Below are 17,560 nucleotides of genomic sequence, written 5' to 3'. Positions count from 1 at the left end.
TCCTGCAGGGAGCCCAGACTCTCTTCACTGTGGCCGCAGGCCTGGAGCACATGGGGGCATGTGGGGCCCCCACTCTCACACCGGCATGGAACACAGTCGTGCCTGTGTTCCACAGGCTGTGCCCTGGGTCCTAGGGCCAGGTGGCAGCCAGCAGTTGGGATCAGGACTTGGACTTTGAGGGGGTGGCTCAGGAGGGATGCCAGGGTAGCTGTCTCAGAATGTGTTGTCACGGTGGCCGTGAAAACTGAGCCCTTGGCAGGCCCAGCAGGACTTTAGGGATCGGGTGTCTGAATCCACAGGGGCTCCCCTCCAGTGGCAGGGGACAGTCAAGTCCATATGAGAAAGCATGTGGTGTCGTATGCTGGGGTAGCAGGGACCCTTGGGTCGCTTGCACGGGGGTCGGGCCTACAAGCCAGCCTTTGAGTGTGAATGAAGTCCTCACACAGTGCAACTAATTCTGCCACTCTGTGAGCCCCAGCGCCTGTTCACTGCCAGGAATGGCAGTACCACGTTGTCCCCGCCTCCAGGAAGCGGCCCGGGGCTCGCTCCCTAATTGCCAGCTGCTCCAGCTCTCAGTTCTGCCCAGGGAAGGCGTGGCCTGGCCTAGGGGCACACGTGTCACTGCATGGGAGGTGTGGCTTGCCTAGGGGCACACGTGTCACTGCAGGGGAGGCATGGCCTGACCTAGGGGCACACGTGTCACTGCAGGGGAGGTGTGGCCTGGCCCAGGGGCACACGTGTCACTGCAGGGGAGGTGTGGCCTGGCCCAGGGGCACACGTGTCACTGCAGGGGAGGTGTGGCCTGGCCCAGGGGCACACGTGTCACTGCAGGGGAGGTGTGGCTTGCCTAGGGGCACACGTGTCACTGCAGGGGAGGTGTGGCTTGCCTAGGGGCACACGTGTCACTGCAGGGGAGGCATGGCCTGGCCCAGGGGCACACGTGTCACTGCATGGGAGGTGTGGCTTGCCTAGGGGCACACGTGTCACTGCAGGGGAGGCGTGGCCTGGCCTAGGGGCACACGTGTCACTGCATGGGAGGCGTGGCCTGGCCTAGGGGCACACGTGTCACTGCATGGGAGGCGTGGCTTGCCCAGGGGCACATGTGTCACTGCAGGGCAGGTGTGGCTTGCCTAGGGGTACACGTGTCACTGCAGGGAAGGCGTGGCCTGGCCTAGGGGCACACGTGTCACTGCAGGGAAGGTGTGGCTTGCCTAGGGGCACATGTGTCACTGCAGGGGAGGCGTGGCCTGGCCCAGGGGCACACGTGTCACTGCAGGGGAGGCGTGGCCTGGCCCAGGGGCACACGTGTCACTGCAGGGGAGGCGTGGCCTGGCCCAGGGGCACACGTGTCACTGCAGGGGAGGTGTGGCCTGTCCCAGGGGCACACGTGTCACTGCAGGGGAGGCGTGGCCTGGCCCAGGGGCACACGTGTAGCTCTCCAGTGATGTCATGGACGACTACCCAGCCCTCTTGTCCATGCTGGCTTGCTGCAGGCTCAGTGCTACGTCCTCCCACTCTGGACATTTAGAAAATTCTGGGGTCCTCCTGGCTGGCCCAGGAGCAGGGCTGCTCCTGCCTCCTGGGCCTGCCCTCTCCCCTGTCCTTCCCTGCGCTGTGCTGGGTCGGTGAGCTCCTCTCTCACTGGGTGAGCATTGGGAGCAGGGGCCCAGGGCTTCAGCGTCAGCCTGCACAGCCCGCAGAGCTCCGTGGCCACGGCCCTTTCCCAGTGAGCAGTGATGGGTTTCCCTAGCTCCCAGGAGCCTCTCCATGGTACGCTGCTCCTGTGTGGGGCCCCAGCCCTCCCCGGGCTTGTCCTGCTCCTGCAGTCCATGCCCTTGTTGCTGTGAGCCCTGCAGAGAACTTGGACAGGAAGTCCCCTGGGTCTGTCCCACGGCGGGGGCCAGGGAGTTCCCACAGCTCTGTTGAAAGACCCGATCCCTCTGGCTGTGCCCTGCGCCTCCCCCTGGTCAGTGGCTGTGTCCCCTGCTGCCGGCCCTGTGGAACCTTCCCGGGACCACCTCGGCAGGGCAGCGTGTGCCGCTGAGGGGCTAAGTCACTTGACTCTTCCCGTGGGCTGTGCTGGGGGTCACGTGGGGAGGTGGCAGTGGTGGCCCCCCCCCGTCCCCCAGGCGCTTCTGGATGCCATGTCATCTCGATCAGCTGACCTCCCTGCTCTGCTGGTCCTCGGGCACCAGGCCAGGGCACCACGCAGCTCTGCTCCACTCTAGGACACGTCTGGGAGCTGGCCAGTGACCACGCGGGTCTCTGGGATCACGTGGCTCCCCGTGCGGAGTCCAGAGGCCCGCAGGAGCTCTGAGTCTCTGGACTGGTGGTGGCCGAGACTCGAGGTCCCAGCAGTGGCTGTCCACCCCTTCTGAGGTCTGAGGAACATCAGGCTGTGGGCATTGGACCTTGTGAGGACAGTGCTTGGCCACCAGCCACCTCAGGGCCTGGAGTGCACCCAGAGCAGCAGGGAGCCCAAAAGACTGACAGCGTGGGGCTGCTGGGACCTGATGGGTTACACCTGGGTGGCTTTTTGTTTTCAGGTGAACTTGTTTAGCTGATTAACTAGCCCGTGCTTCCCACACCTGCCGCCACCGGGCACACGGTGCTCTCGAGGTCAGCACACACTGGCGCAGAACTCAGCCCCGTCTTACCTCTTCCTCGTGCTGTGGGCCGCGCACAAGGAGGCAGAGATGTGGGAGAGGCGCTGACTGCCTCCTCCTCCTGCCCCCACCTCCCCCTCCCAGTGCCCGCCCCTCCTCCCCCGCCTGTTGCCAGGGAGCCCACCTCGCCAGGTGTCAGCGGGTCTCCCAGTCTGAGGTCCTGGTAAGCGAGTTTTAAAGTAACGTGGTTTCTTCTGCAGTTGTCCTTTCCAACTTAGTTTTCTGTCGCTGATTTCTCCAATGGAAGCGAGTGCCTGGTTTGGACTGGATCTTGGGGGGCACTGGGGATGTGGTTCCATTGCGAAAACCGCGGCTCAACCATTGGGAATTGTCCCAGAGCACTCGGCATGCTGTGGCTGTCCTCCACAAGGGGAGCGGTGTCCCCTGATGCTGGGGTGTCCCCGCGCCCTCACTCGGGCTTGTCAGCTCACCCTTGGGTGCTGGGGTGTCCCCGCGCCCTCACTCGGGCTCGTCAGCTCACGCTTGGGTGCTGGGTGTCCCCGCGCCCTCACTCGGGCTTGTCAGCTCACCCTTGGGTGCTGGGGTGTCCCCGTGCCCTCACTCGGGCTTGTCAGCTCACCCTGTGATGCTGGGGTGTCCCCGCGCCCTCACTCGGGCTCGTCAGCTCACCCTTGGGTGCTGGGGTGTCCCCGCGCCCTCACTCGGGCTCGTCAGCTCACCCTTGGGTACTGGGTGTCCCCACGCCCTCACTCGGGCTCGTCAGCTCACCCTTGGGTGCTGGGGTGTCCCCGCGCCCTCACTCGGGCTCGTCAGCTCACACTTGGGTGCTGGGGTGTCCCCGCGCCCTCACTCGGGCTCGTCAGCTCACACTTGGGTGCTGGGGTGTCCCCGCGCCCTCACTCGGGCTCGTCAGCTCACACTTGGGTGCTGGGGTGTCCCCGCGCCCTCACTCGGGCTCGTCAGCTCACCCTTGGGTGCTGGGGTGTCCCCGCGCCCTCACTCGGGCTCGTCAGCTCACCCTTGGGTGCTGGGGTGTCCCCGCGCCCTCACTCGGGCTTGTCAGCTCACACTTTGGATTTCAGCTGTTGGGCCCCATGGAGGACTTGCTTGGAGGATATGGGTTTGGACTGGATCTGGGGAAGGACCGAGGGGTGGGTTGGGGGAGTGGAAGGCTCTAGACAGCCAGAGCCACGCACAGGCCTGGCATGGGAGAGCGGGGTGAGCGTCCCTCCTGGACTTGGCCTGCCCTGCGAATGGCAGCGTGTCCCATTCTCGTCTACGTCGCTGACTGCTGTGTGCCTTTGGGCTCCCCTGTTTGCTGGTGCCCACCAAGGGTGCTGTGATGGCAGCAGGTGATGTGCACAGGCACCACAGGTGGGGTCTTTGTCGGTGAGGCATGGGGGTCTAGACTGGGCACAGCACAAGGAGGGCCTGGCAGGCGCAGAGGTCACCCCGGGGGAGGGAACGATGGGTGAGAGGCAAGCGTGTCTGCCCCATGCTGATGGACCAGTTCTGGGGTACTCAGAGGCCCTCTGGAGATGGGTGGTCTGGGAGCAGTTTTAGTTTTGGGTAAAAGTTCTCTAGGTCGCCGCCTCTCACACCCCAGTGTGCACACCTGGCTAAATGCAGATTCTGACTGGGGCTCTGGGCTGCACAGAGAATTCTCTTTCTGATACAGGCGGGGACTTGGACTTGGAAAAGGTGCATGGCCAACAGACGGAAGAGGGCATCGGTGTGCACTCAGCCACGCGGTCTGCGTGTGCGGGCCGAGAGGAAGAGCGGGTGGCAGAGCGGCTCCACCTGGCCGAGGGGCCCCGGTCCGAGCTGGGAGTCCTGGGCCCTGCGTCCCCCGACGTGGCCCCCCTGTGCCCCACCTCCTGCGGTAGTTCTGGCCCCCGAGAGTGTGAGGGGTACTCGGGCTTAGTGGCACGTCCGTTGGAGAGGTGGGATCTGACTCGCGTGATCTGACACCCATAGTCCACGAGCTGAGGAAAAGCCCCGTGAGTGTGTGCTCGCTCTTCAGAGAGGATACGCCGTGCGGCCTGTGAGGTCCTCAGACATCACCCGTCCGGCCTGAACCAGCAGGCTGCTGTGGCGGAGTGCTGACAGCTTCCTGTGGCCACCAGCGCTGATGGCAGCTCGCTTACTGAGGTGCAGGGCGCGGCCCCGGGAACCGGCGCTTTCCGAAGACGCCAGGTGAGCCGTGTGGTAACTTCACAGGTCCCCTGAGCATCGGGGCGGGGCAGCTGTTTCTGTAGTTGGAGCCCAAGGAGCAGGGCGTAGCTTCCAGGAAATCTGAGGGTTCCCTGCCCCCAGAGCCCAGGTCTCCTTCACCTGAGCTTGGGGGAGAAGCGAGAAGTGGTCCAAACACCTGTTAGCTCAGAGGGACGTGCATGAATCACCAGGTGAGAGCAAGATGTGAGCACCAGGGGCTTGAAGAAGGCGTGGAAAAGGACAGCCTTTTAAAAGGTGTTTGGTCTCGGGCAAAAATTTTTGAAATTCGTGCATAGTGTTTTCATCGTACCCGCTTTTTTCTTGGGATTTTTGGAGAACGCTGGTGAGCGTGGATTTCACTTCTTTGTTGTCAAAATAAACTTAGCTTAGTTCCATTTTCCACAAGCTGTAGTAGAACAGTTCTTTGGGAGAAAACGAGAGACTTTTGCCTTCTTTCACGCCCAATTTTAAAACAAGCAGAATCTTTGCACGTATCTGTATCTTTAGGAGGGGCAGGTTTGCAGGTGCACCAAGTGGTAAACTACAAACGTGATTTGCAAAACAAAGGAATTAGTGCAGAAACAATTGTTAAACAATGAGCAGATGTCTCAGTGAGACAGCCCTGTGATGACCGGTGGGCGCACACGCAAGGCTGCTGTTTGTGACTCACAGATAGCTCCTCGCCGCCTGCCTTCCCTTGCTGTGACAGGAGGGCCGTGGGGCTCCTTGGCAGGTATAGCCACGGGGTGACGGTGGGTCTCCCTCTGTGGGCCTGGAGCCCCTCGGCTTTATTGTGGTTGCCACGGTGTCGGGCACCTCCCGCTGCCCCTTCTTCTGTCCCACAGCACACCCTCCCCTCTTGGAGACAGCAGGTGCGTGGCCGGTAGGTGGACGAGGAATGGGCAGGTTGGTTAACGACCTGGGCTTCCTGACGGCAGAGCCCACGGCCACTGGTCCTGCAACCGCTTTTGTCGGCACCACTCATGCTCAACGTGTTTCTCTAAAAAACAAAATACGTCTTCCTCAGCCTTCTTACCCTCACAGCCGTACTGCTGTTTGGGATGGATTTTCCGTCCCTGAATTGTCATCTCTTCGGTTCTTGGTTTCCTAGGCTTGGCCTCTGGGTGGTTGCAGACTTATCTCCACCTTCCGTCCGCACTGGGCTTTGGTCCTCGGCGGTCTGACGAGTCGGCTTTTATTCACGTCTCCCACCCCGTCTTGTTCTCCACCCCCCCCCCCCCCCCAGCTGAAGCCGAGGCTCAGGCGTAGGTGGTTCCAGCTGGCCCTGGGCGGCTGCCTTGCTGCCGTCACGTGTGTGTGGGCACGTGAGCAGCAGCCAGAACCAGCACACACCTGCGTGAGGGTGGCTGTGGTGGACGGTTAGAAACCACGGTCGTGGTTTTCCTCCTCTTCATCCTCATCATGGGGTTTTGATTGTTCCGCCTTCACTGTCTACTTTCATTGCTGGAAGTAGCCTTACTGAAATAGAATTGCAAAATCGACTGCCAACACAGACGGTGGAACGGATTTGTGGATTATAAAGCACGGAGCTCACACTGATCACACACCAGGCTCCCACGGCCACTCGAGACTCCTCCGTGGGCGGCTCGCCCTCCCCGCTGCAGGGTGGTGCCAGTCACGCCGGCGTGTTTGCTTACAGTTCAGCAGATGTCTGTGTGCTCTTAGCAGTGCACCCCGTAGCTCCGGGTGTTCTGTGACCAGGCTGTGAATAGCGTTATGTTTTAGAGTTCTGTGTGTTGCTTTTCCTACTCACCGTTACGCTTCCGAGATCCATTTTCTCCGTAGCTGGTTTGTCCCTTCTGCAGAACTGGGTGTTTGTGCAGTTGTGCCTCGTTCCTTTTCTGACCACGGACTTCCGTGTGCTGGTCTCTGCGGGAGTTCCTGAAGATGTGGTCTGGCCACAGTGGGGCAGCCCCTACGTAGAGTTCCCAGGAGCCAGGGGCTTCATCTGGGTCTCCCAGGCGACTGCAGGGGCCCAAGCACTTGGGGCATCTTCCACTGCTTTCCCAGGCCATCAGCAGGGAGCTGGATCAGAAGTGGAGCAGCCAGGACTCAAACCAGTGCCCATGTGGGATGCTAGAGTTGCAGGTGGCGGTTTTACCTGGTACATCATGGTGCTGGTCCCCGTGACTTAACTTTTAATAAATTCTGTTGAAAACGGTTGTTCTAGTTGGTGAAAGAAATGCACACTGGTGGTAAGGAAAGTGCAAGATCACACTGGGCGTGGAACCTTGTGTCCCCGCTCCTCGGGCCCCGCTCTGAGGGGCTCCCCGTCCTGTGACATGCCTGTGGTGCTCAGTGGTGGGCATGTCGCGTGGATGCATGGTGGCTGAGTGGAAGCGCACTTCTGTCACACTGCTCTCTTGATGACCATCTAGGTTTTTTCCCGTGGGTTTGATGTAAAAGCTGACAGGTAGCATCCGTGACCAAGGCCTTACTCTGTGTTTCTGATTATCTCCGTAGTGGGAAAACTCTACCCAGAACTGCTGACCCAAAGGAAGTCATTGCTGACAAGGCCCCGAGACCCTGGAAATGCGCGTCCAGAAATCCCGCACGGACGGAGGCCCCCGTCAGCAAGGTACGGGCACGTGCATCCGTGGTGGTCGGGAATCGCCGTGTTCTGACGTGTGTGCTGTTGTGACCGTGGGAACACGGCTTCTGGTTTCCGGCTGTGTGCTGGGAACGTCTGCCCGTGGCGAGCGCAGCTCGCTGGTCTGCCCTGCGCCTCACAGCCCTGTGTCTCCCTCTGTGGACGTGCAGCTGCCTGGCCCTGCCGTGGCGCTTGCTGGCTGTGGGTACTGCGTGCTGTTCTCTGGGTCTTCTGCCGAGCATCACAGACGTCTGCAGATTCCGGGCTGTGAGTGCGCGAGATTTCCCAAGCGCTTCTGCTCTGCCACGGGCGTGCGCCCGCAGCGGCCTTCCTCCAGGTCCTCCGCCGCCTGCTTGTCGCGGTGATTCGGCTGGACTTGGCCCAGCTGCGTGATGTGAGTGTCCACATTGGTGTGTTTCCTGGAGTTGGCCAGCATTCTGTTGTAGCAGATTTGAGAATTTTTGCAGCTGATTTAAAACGCGCGCCTGTTACCTGATCACTCCTGCTCGTGCCCCGAGCTCGGCCGCGCTCCGCCGGCAAGGGGCAGCCGTGCGCGGCGTGTTCTGATCCATGGCCACAGCACCGCCTGTGTTGTCATTCGTACCTGTTGTTTGTCTTCCTTGTCCACATCCACATAACTTAGTTACGTTTGCAAAACTGTGTTGTTGGACTTTTGAGTAAAATTTCATTTGGTTTAGTAAATATTTTGAGGCTAAACTGACATAATGGATGCAATGATTTGCCATCTAGGAATGTATATGCTTTGTATTTGATTTATGTTTGTTCCCTCAGAGAACATTTGCTTGAGAGAGGTGCACTTCTCGTATTTATTTCATTTTTCAAAAAGTTATGTGGTAATTCTGAGCGGCTTCTTCGTTGCTGATGGAGACGGTGTTTCTGAGTATCTGGCTCCTGACGATCCACACTGATGCTGGAGATCCCATGTGTTCGCGGTTTGTTCAGTTCGTGGTTTCGGAGAGAGGTAGAGGAGAAACCCTGACTGGTGAAAATAGCAGTGCTGCCTCCTGCTCGCCGCGGTGTGCGGTGGAGCGGCCCGGCGAGGGTCCCTGTGGAGGGTGCACCCTCTCGAGGGGGCGAGTGAGGTTGGGTGGCAGGGGCGCCTCGGGCGCCGGTATCCCAGCGTTTCTCACTCTTCCTTGGGCAGTCCTTCCTCAGGCTCTGTGCGGTCTGGACACTAGGGACGCGAATCCTCGGTGCTTCTAGCTGAGAGACACCAGTGGTGCTCTGGTATCCCAGCGTCTCTCACTCTTCCGGGGCTCTGTGCGGTCTGGACACTAGGGACGCGAATCCTCGGTGCTTCTAGCTGAGAGACACCAGTGGTGCTCCGGTAGCTTTTCTTGAAAGCATGTGCAAGTTTTACTGATATTTGAAAAAGATTTCTTTAGTTATTTGAAATACAGAGTTACAGAGAGGGACACACACACGAGGTGGGGGAGGGTGGGGGGGGATCTTCCATCTGCCTGGTTACTCTGCAGATAACCACGACAGCCAGGACTGGGTCAGGCCGGAGCCAGGAGCCTGGACTACATTGCAGTCTCCCACATGGTGGCAGGGAACACACACATTTTCTTTTGCCTTCTCAGGCCATTAACAAGGAGCTGGATGGGAGGGGGGGCAGCCAGGACTCAAACCAGAGCCCGTAAGGGATGCCGGTGTCACAGATGGCTCACTGCCGTGCCACAGCGTTGGCTCTGGGTTCTCTGGTTATCAATGTCAGAGCCAACTCTGCCTTCACAAGCCGAGACTGAAATCCTCTCCAGACGTGCCTCACAGGGGCTGGTGTTGTGGCACAGCCAGTTAAGCCACCACCTGCAAAGCAGCACCCCTATGGGGGCCAGTTCAGCTCTTGGCTGCTCCAGCCCGATGCACCTGGGCATCAGAAGATGGCCCAAGTGGGTGAGACCCAGCCACCCGTCTGGGAGACCTGAGAAGCTCCTGGCTTCAGCCTGGCCCAGCCCTAGTTGTTGCTGTCATCTGGGGAACGAACCAGTGAATGGAATGTATTCTCTCTCTCTCTGCCTTTCAAATAAATAATCTTTAAACAAATCTTTAAACAAACGGCTTAACTGTGATCTGGGATCTTAAAGCCAGATGATAGTGACAACGAAGATGGTAATTTCTAATGCTTTATTTTCCAAGAGATTTCTGACATTTAATCTTGGAATTGTATTGATGGTGATGTAGCTTTAGTTCTGTGTTTGTGTCTGGGGTTCCTATACTGAGTTCTGTGTTCGTGTCGCCCTGGTTGAGAAGGGCGCCGTCTCTCCAACTCCCCTGTGTGGTGTGGAGTTTTGGTGTGGCTTTGCACACGACACCGGTTCGTGTGGAGCTAGAATCCTCGTTTGTGATTGGCAGGACTGCATTCACATTCCATGGGTCCCTGGCGCGTACTGTCAGGGTGACAAAGTCTGGGGACAGCTGCCACCGGGTTTGTGTGCTCACAGATACATCACAATATTGTAGAAAAAAGGAAGTGAAATATAAGTTTATTTTGGAGCAAAAAATGTTTGAAAACCATGAATAGGCTTTTCCTTCTTATAAAAAGATTTTAATTATTTGTTATTTATATACGAGAAAGAGAAGTGGGTGGAGGGAGAGAGAGAAAGAGAGACAGGGAGAGCACATGCCTGTTTGCTGGTTCACCCTGCAGTGCCCACGACAGCTAGGGCTGGGGCAGGCTGGAGCTGGGAGCTGGGAGCTCAGTGCAGCTCTCCTTGGTGAGCGGCAGGGACCTGATGACTTGAGCCATCAGCATTTCCTCCTAGGGTCTGCATTAGCAAGGAGCTGGCTGGAGCTGGGGACAGGACGCATACCCAGGGCTCGCCAAGGTGGGATGCGGATGTCCTAAACTGCCCGGCGAAGCCCCCGACTCCCCATGCATGTTTTTTCATGAACTTTTACAAAAATGGTTGGTTGGTTGATGGATTTGAAAGGCAGCGCGGCGGAAAGTGAGGCAGAGAGAGGGTGAGAGAGAGAGGGAGACAGGGAGATCTTCCGTTCACTGGTTCATCCCACAGTGACTGCAGCAGCCGGGGCTGGGCCAGGCCAAAGCCAGGAGCCAGGAATTCCATCTTGGGCGGCAGCGCTCCAAATACTTCCTTCCCAGCTGGACTGGAAGCAGAGTAACGGACTGAAACTGGCGCTCTGGTAGGGGATGCTGGTGTCGCAAGGAGCGGTTTAACCCTGAGACCGGGTGTGCCTGGCGCTTTGATTCCTCGTGCCGCCAGGTGCTGGCCGCCTGGTGGCATCCACCTGCTGTCCGTGGGTTGCCGCTCGTGGGTTTCACACTTCGCCGGCTGGTGTGTGCTCAGGGTGTGTTTCTTTCCTTTCCTTCTCCCTGGGTCCCTGGTGAGCTCGCGTGCAATCTCGGTGGTCGGAGGTGCTCGCCACACGTGTTACTGTTCCTACGTGTAACGCGCTTTCTCTCGCTGCGTGAGGTCTGTCTGATCTTCAAGGAGAGGCCTTCAACTTTGTCCTCCAAACCATCGCGTTTCCCGGATCTCAGTGGGTGCTCCTCAGTGTGTGTCCCCGTCTTCACACCCTGCCTTGGCGCCTCCCCGGCTTCCTGCCCACCTGGTGCCTGGGTCCCCGGCTTCCTGCCCACCTGGTGCCTGGGTCCCTTTTGCAGCCTCGTCTCCCTTCCTTTCGGCTCTGGCTTGTGGGCAGCATGGGTCAGGGGCTGTTCCTGAGGGCACGAGGCAGGTCCCTGCCGGCTGTGCCACGGCCACCTGCCCGCCTTCTGCGTCCTCCGTGTGAGTGCGGTTCAGTCACCTCCCCTGCCACGCCCGGACACCATTGTCCGAATCTGCAGACACCCCTGTCTGTCCCAGGAGGCCCCGTTCCCTCCGCGTGCTCCTGTGGCTCCGATGCCGCCCACCTGCCTGCAGGCCGCCTTGCCTCCCACCAGCCTCTGCCCCAGGCTCTGTCCTTGTCCCTTGTCCAGTCTCCCTGGGCAGGGGCCTGGCCCTCTGGCTCCTGTCCCCTCTCCTCCCACCTCCTGTCCTCGCTGTGGCTTTCCCAGCCTTGCGACTGCTAAGTCCATCTGAGGGGGTGGCAGTGCGGCCCCAGGGTCGTGCGTGGGTCATGTGTGGACTGTGTGTGGGCCATGGGTTGACCATGCCTGCCGTCCTCTGGCCGCCCCCGCACCTGTGTGTCCACACCTACTTTTCAGGTCTCGGTGCCAGTGAGGATCCAAGCCCAGACAGGAAGGCCAGCACCGCTCGGGGTCGATGTCTGAGGGGGTCTGCCCTCGTCCAGTTACTGGCGGGCTGGTACGGCGCTGAGGGTCCCTTCGCCCCAGGAAGCATTTGACCTTGGAGAGCAGGGCCTCCCACGGCCAGATTTCCTCTGTGAGACTACGAAGGGGAGGGGTGGGAGGTCCAGGTGTAGACTGGGCCACATCCCTCTGCCACCTGTGGGAGGGGCTCCTCCCCTGTCCTCTGGCTGCACACAGCGTTCTGCTTGCCTTTATTGCTCTCCTTTTCCCGAGGATGCTGTCATACTGGACATTCTGATTGGGTGAAGGGGCCCAGGCGCCGGCACCGTCTTCTGCTGCTTTCCCGGGCACATCAGCAGGGAGCTGAGTCGGAAGTGGAGCAGCCGGGACTTGAACTGGAGCTCACGTGGGATGCCGGTGCCTCTGGGGCAGCTTGACCTGCTGTGCCACAATGCCGGCCGCACGCCCTCACCTGAGTGCCACGCTGCAGGGCTCCCGATTCCAGATAGGCTGTTTGCCACTGTTGCTTTGCTGGCACGGAACCCCACAGCCTGAGTCACCAGTGAGGAGCAGCAGCGCGGTCCTCGCCATCCCGGAGCTGGGAGGGCCACGTGCAGAGTCGGGGCACCCGGCTTTTGCTGAGTCAGAACCCAGACACCTGGTGATTGCTGAGCCAGAGCCTGGGCACCCGGTGAGCGCTGGGCCTTCTGGCCGAGTGGGCCCCATGGGAGTGGAAGGGCACGGGAACTCCCTCCGCCGAGCCCCTGGTCCCGGACATGAGCGTCTGGACGCCGTCCCTTCGGCAGCACCTGATTTGGAGGGGACACCTTCACATGGTGGCGGTCACCTTCACAGGGACCAGGCAGGACAGGAGTCGAGGCTGCCACTCTGAGCCGACGGTGCACTCGGGCTTCCTTCCTTGTGATGGACACAGAGCTGGGGAGCATGTGCCTGGGGCCTCTGCCGTCTACCTCCCTGCACCACACGCTGGCCACCAGCTGGTCTGTGCCCATCCTGCTCCCAGGGCTCCCACCCTGCGGGCTCCTCCATCCTGATGGCTCCTCCATCAGTCCCTTGATGCCCAGAAAGCAGGAGGACCCCTAGACCTCTGTGCTGAGAGGGGTGGTGGGCAGGGCGTGCACAGTGTGAGAGAAGCTGACACCCAGAGGTGGCACTGACTGGGGGCCAGCTGCCCCCGGGATGCCACGACAGTTGTCATGGCAACCGGTGTCAGACCGGGCAGACCCTGATTACCAGCGGCTTCACGCAACAGGGTGATTCCAGCCCCCATCACACAGGGGTATGTTCTCTGGTGGGCAGGTCCACGCTGCATCCCCTGCTGTGCTGCCAGACTCGGGGCTGCTCCCTGGGCAGTGGGATGTGGTCTTCATCCCAGGCAACTGGGGAGGGTGAGCCGGGGGCCACGGGTCCCTTCCTGCCCTGGCCGTTGCACCTGCTGCATTTTGGTGCAGCCAGGGTCCTGTTGGGCAGCGACAGAGCGCACCCTGCTCACTCCCGCTGTGGTTCTGGTGCTGTACTCGCCACACCTGTGCCACAGACACACCTGCAGCCTCCCGTGCACGCCCATGGGTCCTCTCTGTGCCCTTGAGCGGAATGCACACATGGAGAGAGCACGGACGGGCGGCACGCATGGGGAGAGCACGGATGGGCGGCACGCGTGGAGAGAGCACGGACGGGCGGCACGCATGGAGAGAGCACGGACGGGCGGCACGCATGGAGAGAGGACGGACGGGCGGCACGCATGGAGAGAGGACGCACGGGCGGCACGCATGGAGAGAGCACGGATGGGCGGCACGCATGGAGAGAGGACGCACGGGCGGCACGCATGGAGAGAGGACGCACGGGCGGCACGCATGGAGAGAGGACGCACGGGCGGCACGCATGGAGAGAGGACGCACGGGCGGCACGCATGGAGAGAGCACGGACGGGCGGCACGCATGGAGAGAGCACGGACGGGCGGCACGCATGGAGAGAGCACGCACGGGCGGCACACATGGAGAGAGGACGAGTGGGTGGCACACATGGAGAGAGCACGGACGGGTTGCACACATGTGCTGGTGCATGTACTGCATGTGCACGCTTACTTGTCATGCTTGTACACGTGTGCACCTGCACGTGTGTGTGCTTCCAGTGAGAAGGACGTGCTCATGGTTAAGTAAATACTGAAGAAGTGGATGGATGGGTGGCAGGTGGCTGCCCGGTAGATGGACGGACGGACGGACGGACGAGTGGAAGGTGAACAGGTGGGTAGATGATGGATGGATGATGGTAGGATTTAGGCTGGTTGAATAGGTGGATGGGTGGGTAGATGATGGGTGGATGTTGGATGGAGGGTGCTTTGGGGGGTGGTTGAATGGACAGGTTGGTGCTGAATTTGAACGCAAGTACGGGCTAGCTGGGGAACGGGTTGGACAAGCCGGGTGAGGCCTCAGATTACGAGCACAAGTTGAGGCCCTGGGATTTGTGATGGTTGTGCTGCAGTGAGGTCTCTGCCCCCGTGGATGCTGACGCCCACGGGCCTGGCACGCCCCGAGGGCAGGTGACCTCAGCCTGTGTCACCACAGCTGATGACTCCGCACCTCTCTTCTATCCTACAATGCTGAGTTCTCATCAGGAAAAGGGCTTCAAAAAAAGGAATTGCATTTCCTAACCATTTCTGTTTTATTTCTGATATTTTTACTTTAGCCCCAAAATTCACCCTTTCTGGAAAAAAAAACCCTGTGAGACTCTGGGCAGTTTTGAGCTAAAATTGCAGGTTTGAGCCAGCACACGCGGGCCTGGCAGGGGGAAGCGATGAGCTTAGTTCTCTTCCATGTCCTTAACACCTGGACGGAGGTTCTCCACAGGCCTCGCCCCAGAGGAAACCGGGCAACGTGAGAAGTGGTTGTCACCAGAGGGGTGAGGTGTAGCAACACAACTGGTGTCTCTTGTCACAGGCAGGGGTGAGGTGTGGCAGCACAATCAGTGTCTTGTGGGCGGGGGTGGATTTTACAGTGCATAGGACAGCCTCTGACACCCATGCACACATAAACATACAAGCACGTGCAAGTTCACATTTGCACACGCATGGGACACACAAACGCACGTGCACGCACACGCCGGCACACATGCACATGTGCAAGGCCCATGTGCGTGCATGTATGCACAGATGCACACACACACACACCAGCACACGTGCAGGCATGTGTGCCATCTGTCCGTCATCTATCCGGTCTCCAGTTCTGCAGCACTGGTTAACCCGTGAGCAGTCCTGCACACTGGGAGCGGTGGGGAGGCGGCGGCTCAGCTGTGGCTCCCACGGTGGCACATGCGCTCGCTCTCGCAGAGCTGAGACACTGCGGATGTGCTTGCCTTACACTCGCACACACTACGCCAGTGGACCTGCCGGCAAATACACACCGTACGCATTTCTCACACAGCCCTCAGAACAAAAACTTCCTTCAGGTGTAACAAGACGGCACATGTGACAAGGGATCAAAGTTCACACGTAATTACCCCCCCCCCCCCGTGCTTTCGGAAGCAGGGTTAGTGTTTTGAAAGAGCTTACTTGTTATGCGCGCACATGTACCTGTATACACACACACACACACACACAGGGACCCCACACGCCGTGGAGCTGCTGGTGAGAAACCTGGCCTGATGCCGCAGGAATCCCCATGGCCTGCAGCTCAGGCGTCCTGAAAGGATGGTGTTGACGAGGAGGTCACCGGCAGAGCACCCTCTCTCGGGAACCCCCAGGAGTGAGCCCTCCCCCCCCACACCGAGTGTCACCGGAGGTCTAGAGTCTGCTATTCCTCTCTGTTACGAATTGGCTTGTCTGCGCCATCCCATCATGCAGCCAGAACAAGCAGGAACCTCCTTTGGCCAGCGTGAACCGCTCAGTTCACCAGGCTCGGAGCAGGGGAGCCGGCGCAGGCGTGCAGATCTTTGCTCCTGCGAGAGAGAAGCCGGGGGATTGGGAAGGCGGTCGGGAAACCGGACTCCCTGCCTAGCAGACTGCCCACACATCCGAGACCAGGCACCGCTTTGCAGACAAAGCCCGAGAGTAGCTCCCCGTCCACGACTTGGCGTGGAATGCTCGTGTCCTAAACAGGCAGGACAAATGCCCGAAGTTTACCAAAAACGGAAAGTGGTGGGTAGCGGTGGGTGGGTGGCGTGGGGAGGGGGGAGGAGGGGCTGTGCGCTAATTGGCTTTTTAATGATTCCTCTTTCTTTCTTCTGGCCTCTTCTTTCTTCTTTTTCCTCTTTTTTTTTCCTGAGGGGGAAAAAGAAAACCTTAAAACAGAAAGGTTAATCTCAGAACACATTTTCAGCTTTTAAAGGCACCATTACAGGGCTGATTATGCTAAAGAAGCACACCTAGCCCAGCACAGCCGGCTAATAGCTCACTTAAACCCCCTGGTCAGGGTGTGCTCCTGCCATTTCCATGTAAATTGGATCCTCACAATTACTGTAATATGTGTGAAACTCCACTTATTATTTCTCTTAACATGGAAGCTGGTATCACTTAACTCACTGGACGCAATATTTGAACCATTTGCGATCATTAGTGCATTGTTGTTTGGTCAAACCCTTATGGGATTATACCTCAGAAAAGACAGAGGGAATGATATTCACTGCGAGAAAACAGCAATTTTAAATATACGAGGGGCACCAGGAAACTTTGCGTTTTAGTGCGGCTCAGCACCGTCGCTCGCTCTGCAGCAGAATGGGCCCGTCATCTCCCAGGGACTTATCAGCCCGGCATGCAGCAGGACTGGATCTGATAGAGACACAAGGGGGGACGGGGTGTCCGGATTTCACTTCGGGACTTTCTCCCTGTGGCCCTGGAGGAGGCTGCAGGATGTCCAGCAGGGAGCGGTCACCCCGAGCCTCCCCCTCCCTCCCTGCCTGCCCAGCCTGGGCCAGGGGAGCGGCAGCCGCCTGCCCTCCCTGGGGAGCTGGGTGCTCCCTGACCTGGCTGCTGCTGGCTGCTCCTTTGAAAGACACGGAATTTTTCCAGTGCTCAGAGGAAGAAAAACAAAAGGAACACACCGGGAGGCACCACCCCCTCCCAGGACCAGGATGGGGCCCTGTCTGTGGCTGGGGCAGGAGGGTCGAGCTGCTGGGGCCACTCTGCGGTGCTGGGGTCGCCGCGACGGCGTCGGCCACCGCATGGACAAAGCACAGGCAGGGTCATTTCTTAAGACTCGATGGGCGCCGCTGATTCCGGGCTTTGGTGATGTCGTTGGAAAGGCACGTCTACGTGACGGGCAGTTCGCTGCATTTGTTGTCGCGCCCCTTTAAAGTGAGTATTTTCTGAGTGACACGATGCGTGGCGTTTCCCAGGTTTTACTCTCCAAAGTTTTAACAGAGACAAACTGAACACTTAATTCTCTCACGCGTAAGAGTGGTCACCTTGCTTCGTTTCCAGCTGTGTCCCCTCCGGGCAGTGCTGGCATTCCCCAAGACACTGCAAGCAGAGTGGCTGTCCTCGCTCTGAGCGTCATGCTACTTCACGCCTCGATAGCCATCTCCTCAGACACACATAGGAAATTGAAACACGCCGGCAGATACAGAAGTCCGTAGCTGCACGTTTGTGTGTGGGAGACGGAGCGATAGAGACGTGCACACCGGGGGCGGGGGAGAGAAAGACCTGGGCCAGACCAGCGGCGCCGCTGTCTGCGTCTGGAGTTGACTTGGACTTAGTTCTGGAACTGTGCGGGCACGACAGTATTGACAGACATGCAGGGAGCCTGTGGGAAGATTCCGCGTTCAGACGGCGGACATGAAGAATGGCGGGCGGGCGGGCGGGCGGGCGGGCACACGCGTGCAGAGTGTCTGGGCAGCCCAGGTCATGCACACTCGACA

This window comes from Lepus europaeus, chromosome 6, assembly GCF_033115175.1.
Source record: "Lepus europaeus isolate LE1 chromosome 6, mLepTim1.pri, whole genome shotgun sequence".
In the NCBI taxonomy this organism is placed as follows: Eukaryota; Metazoa; Chordata; class Mammalia; order Lagomorpha; family Leporidae; genus Lepus; species Lepus europaeus.
Note: the sequence above shows the minus strand (reverse complement) of the source record.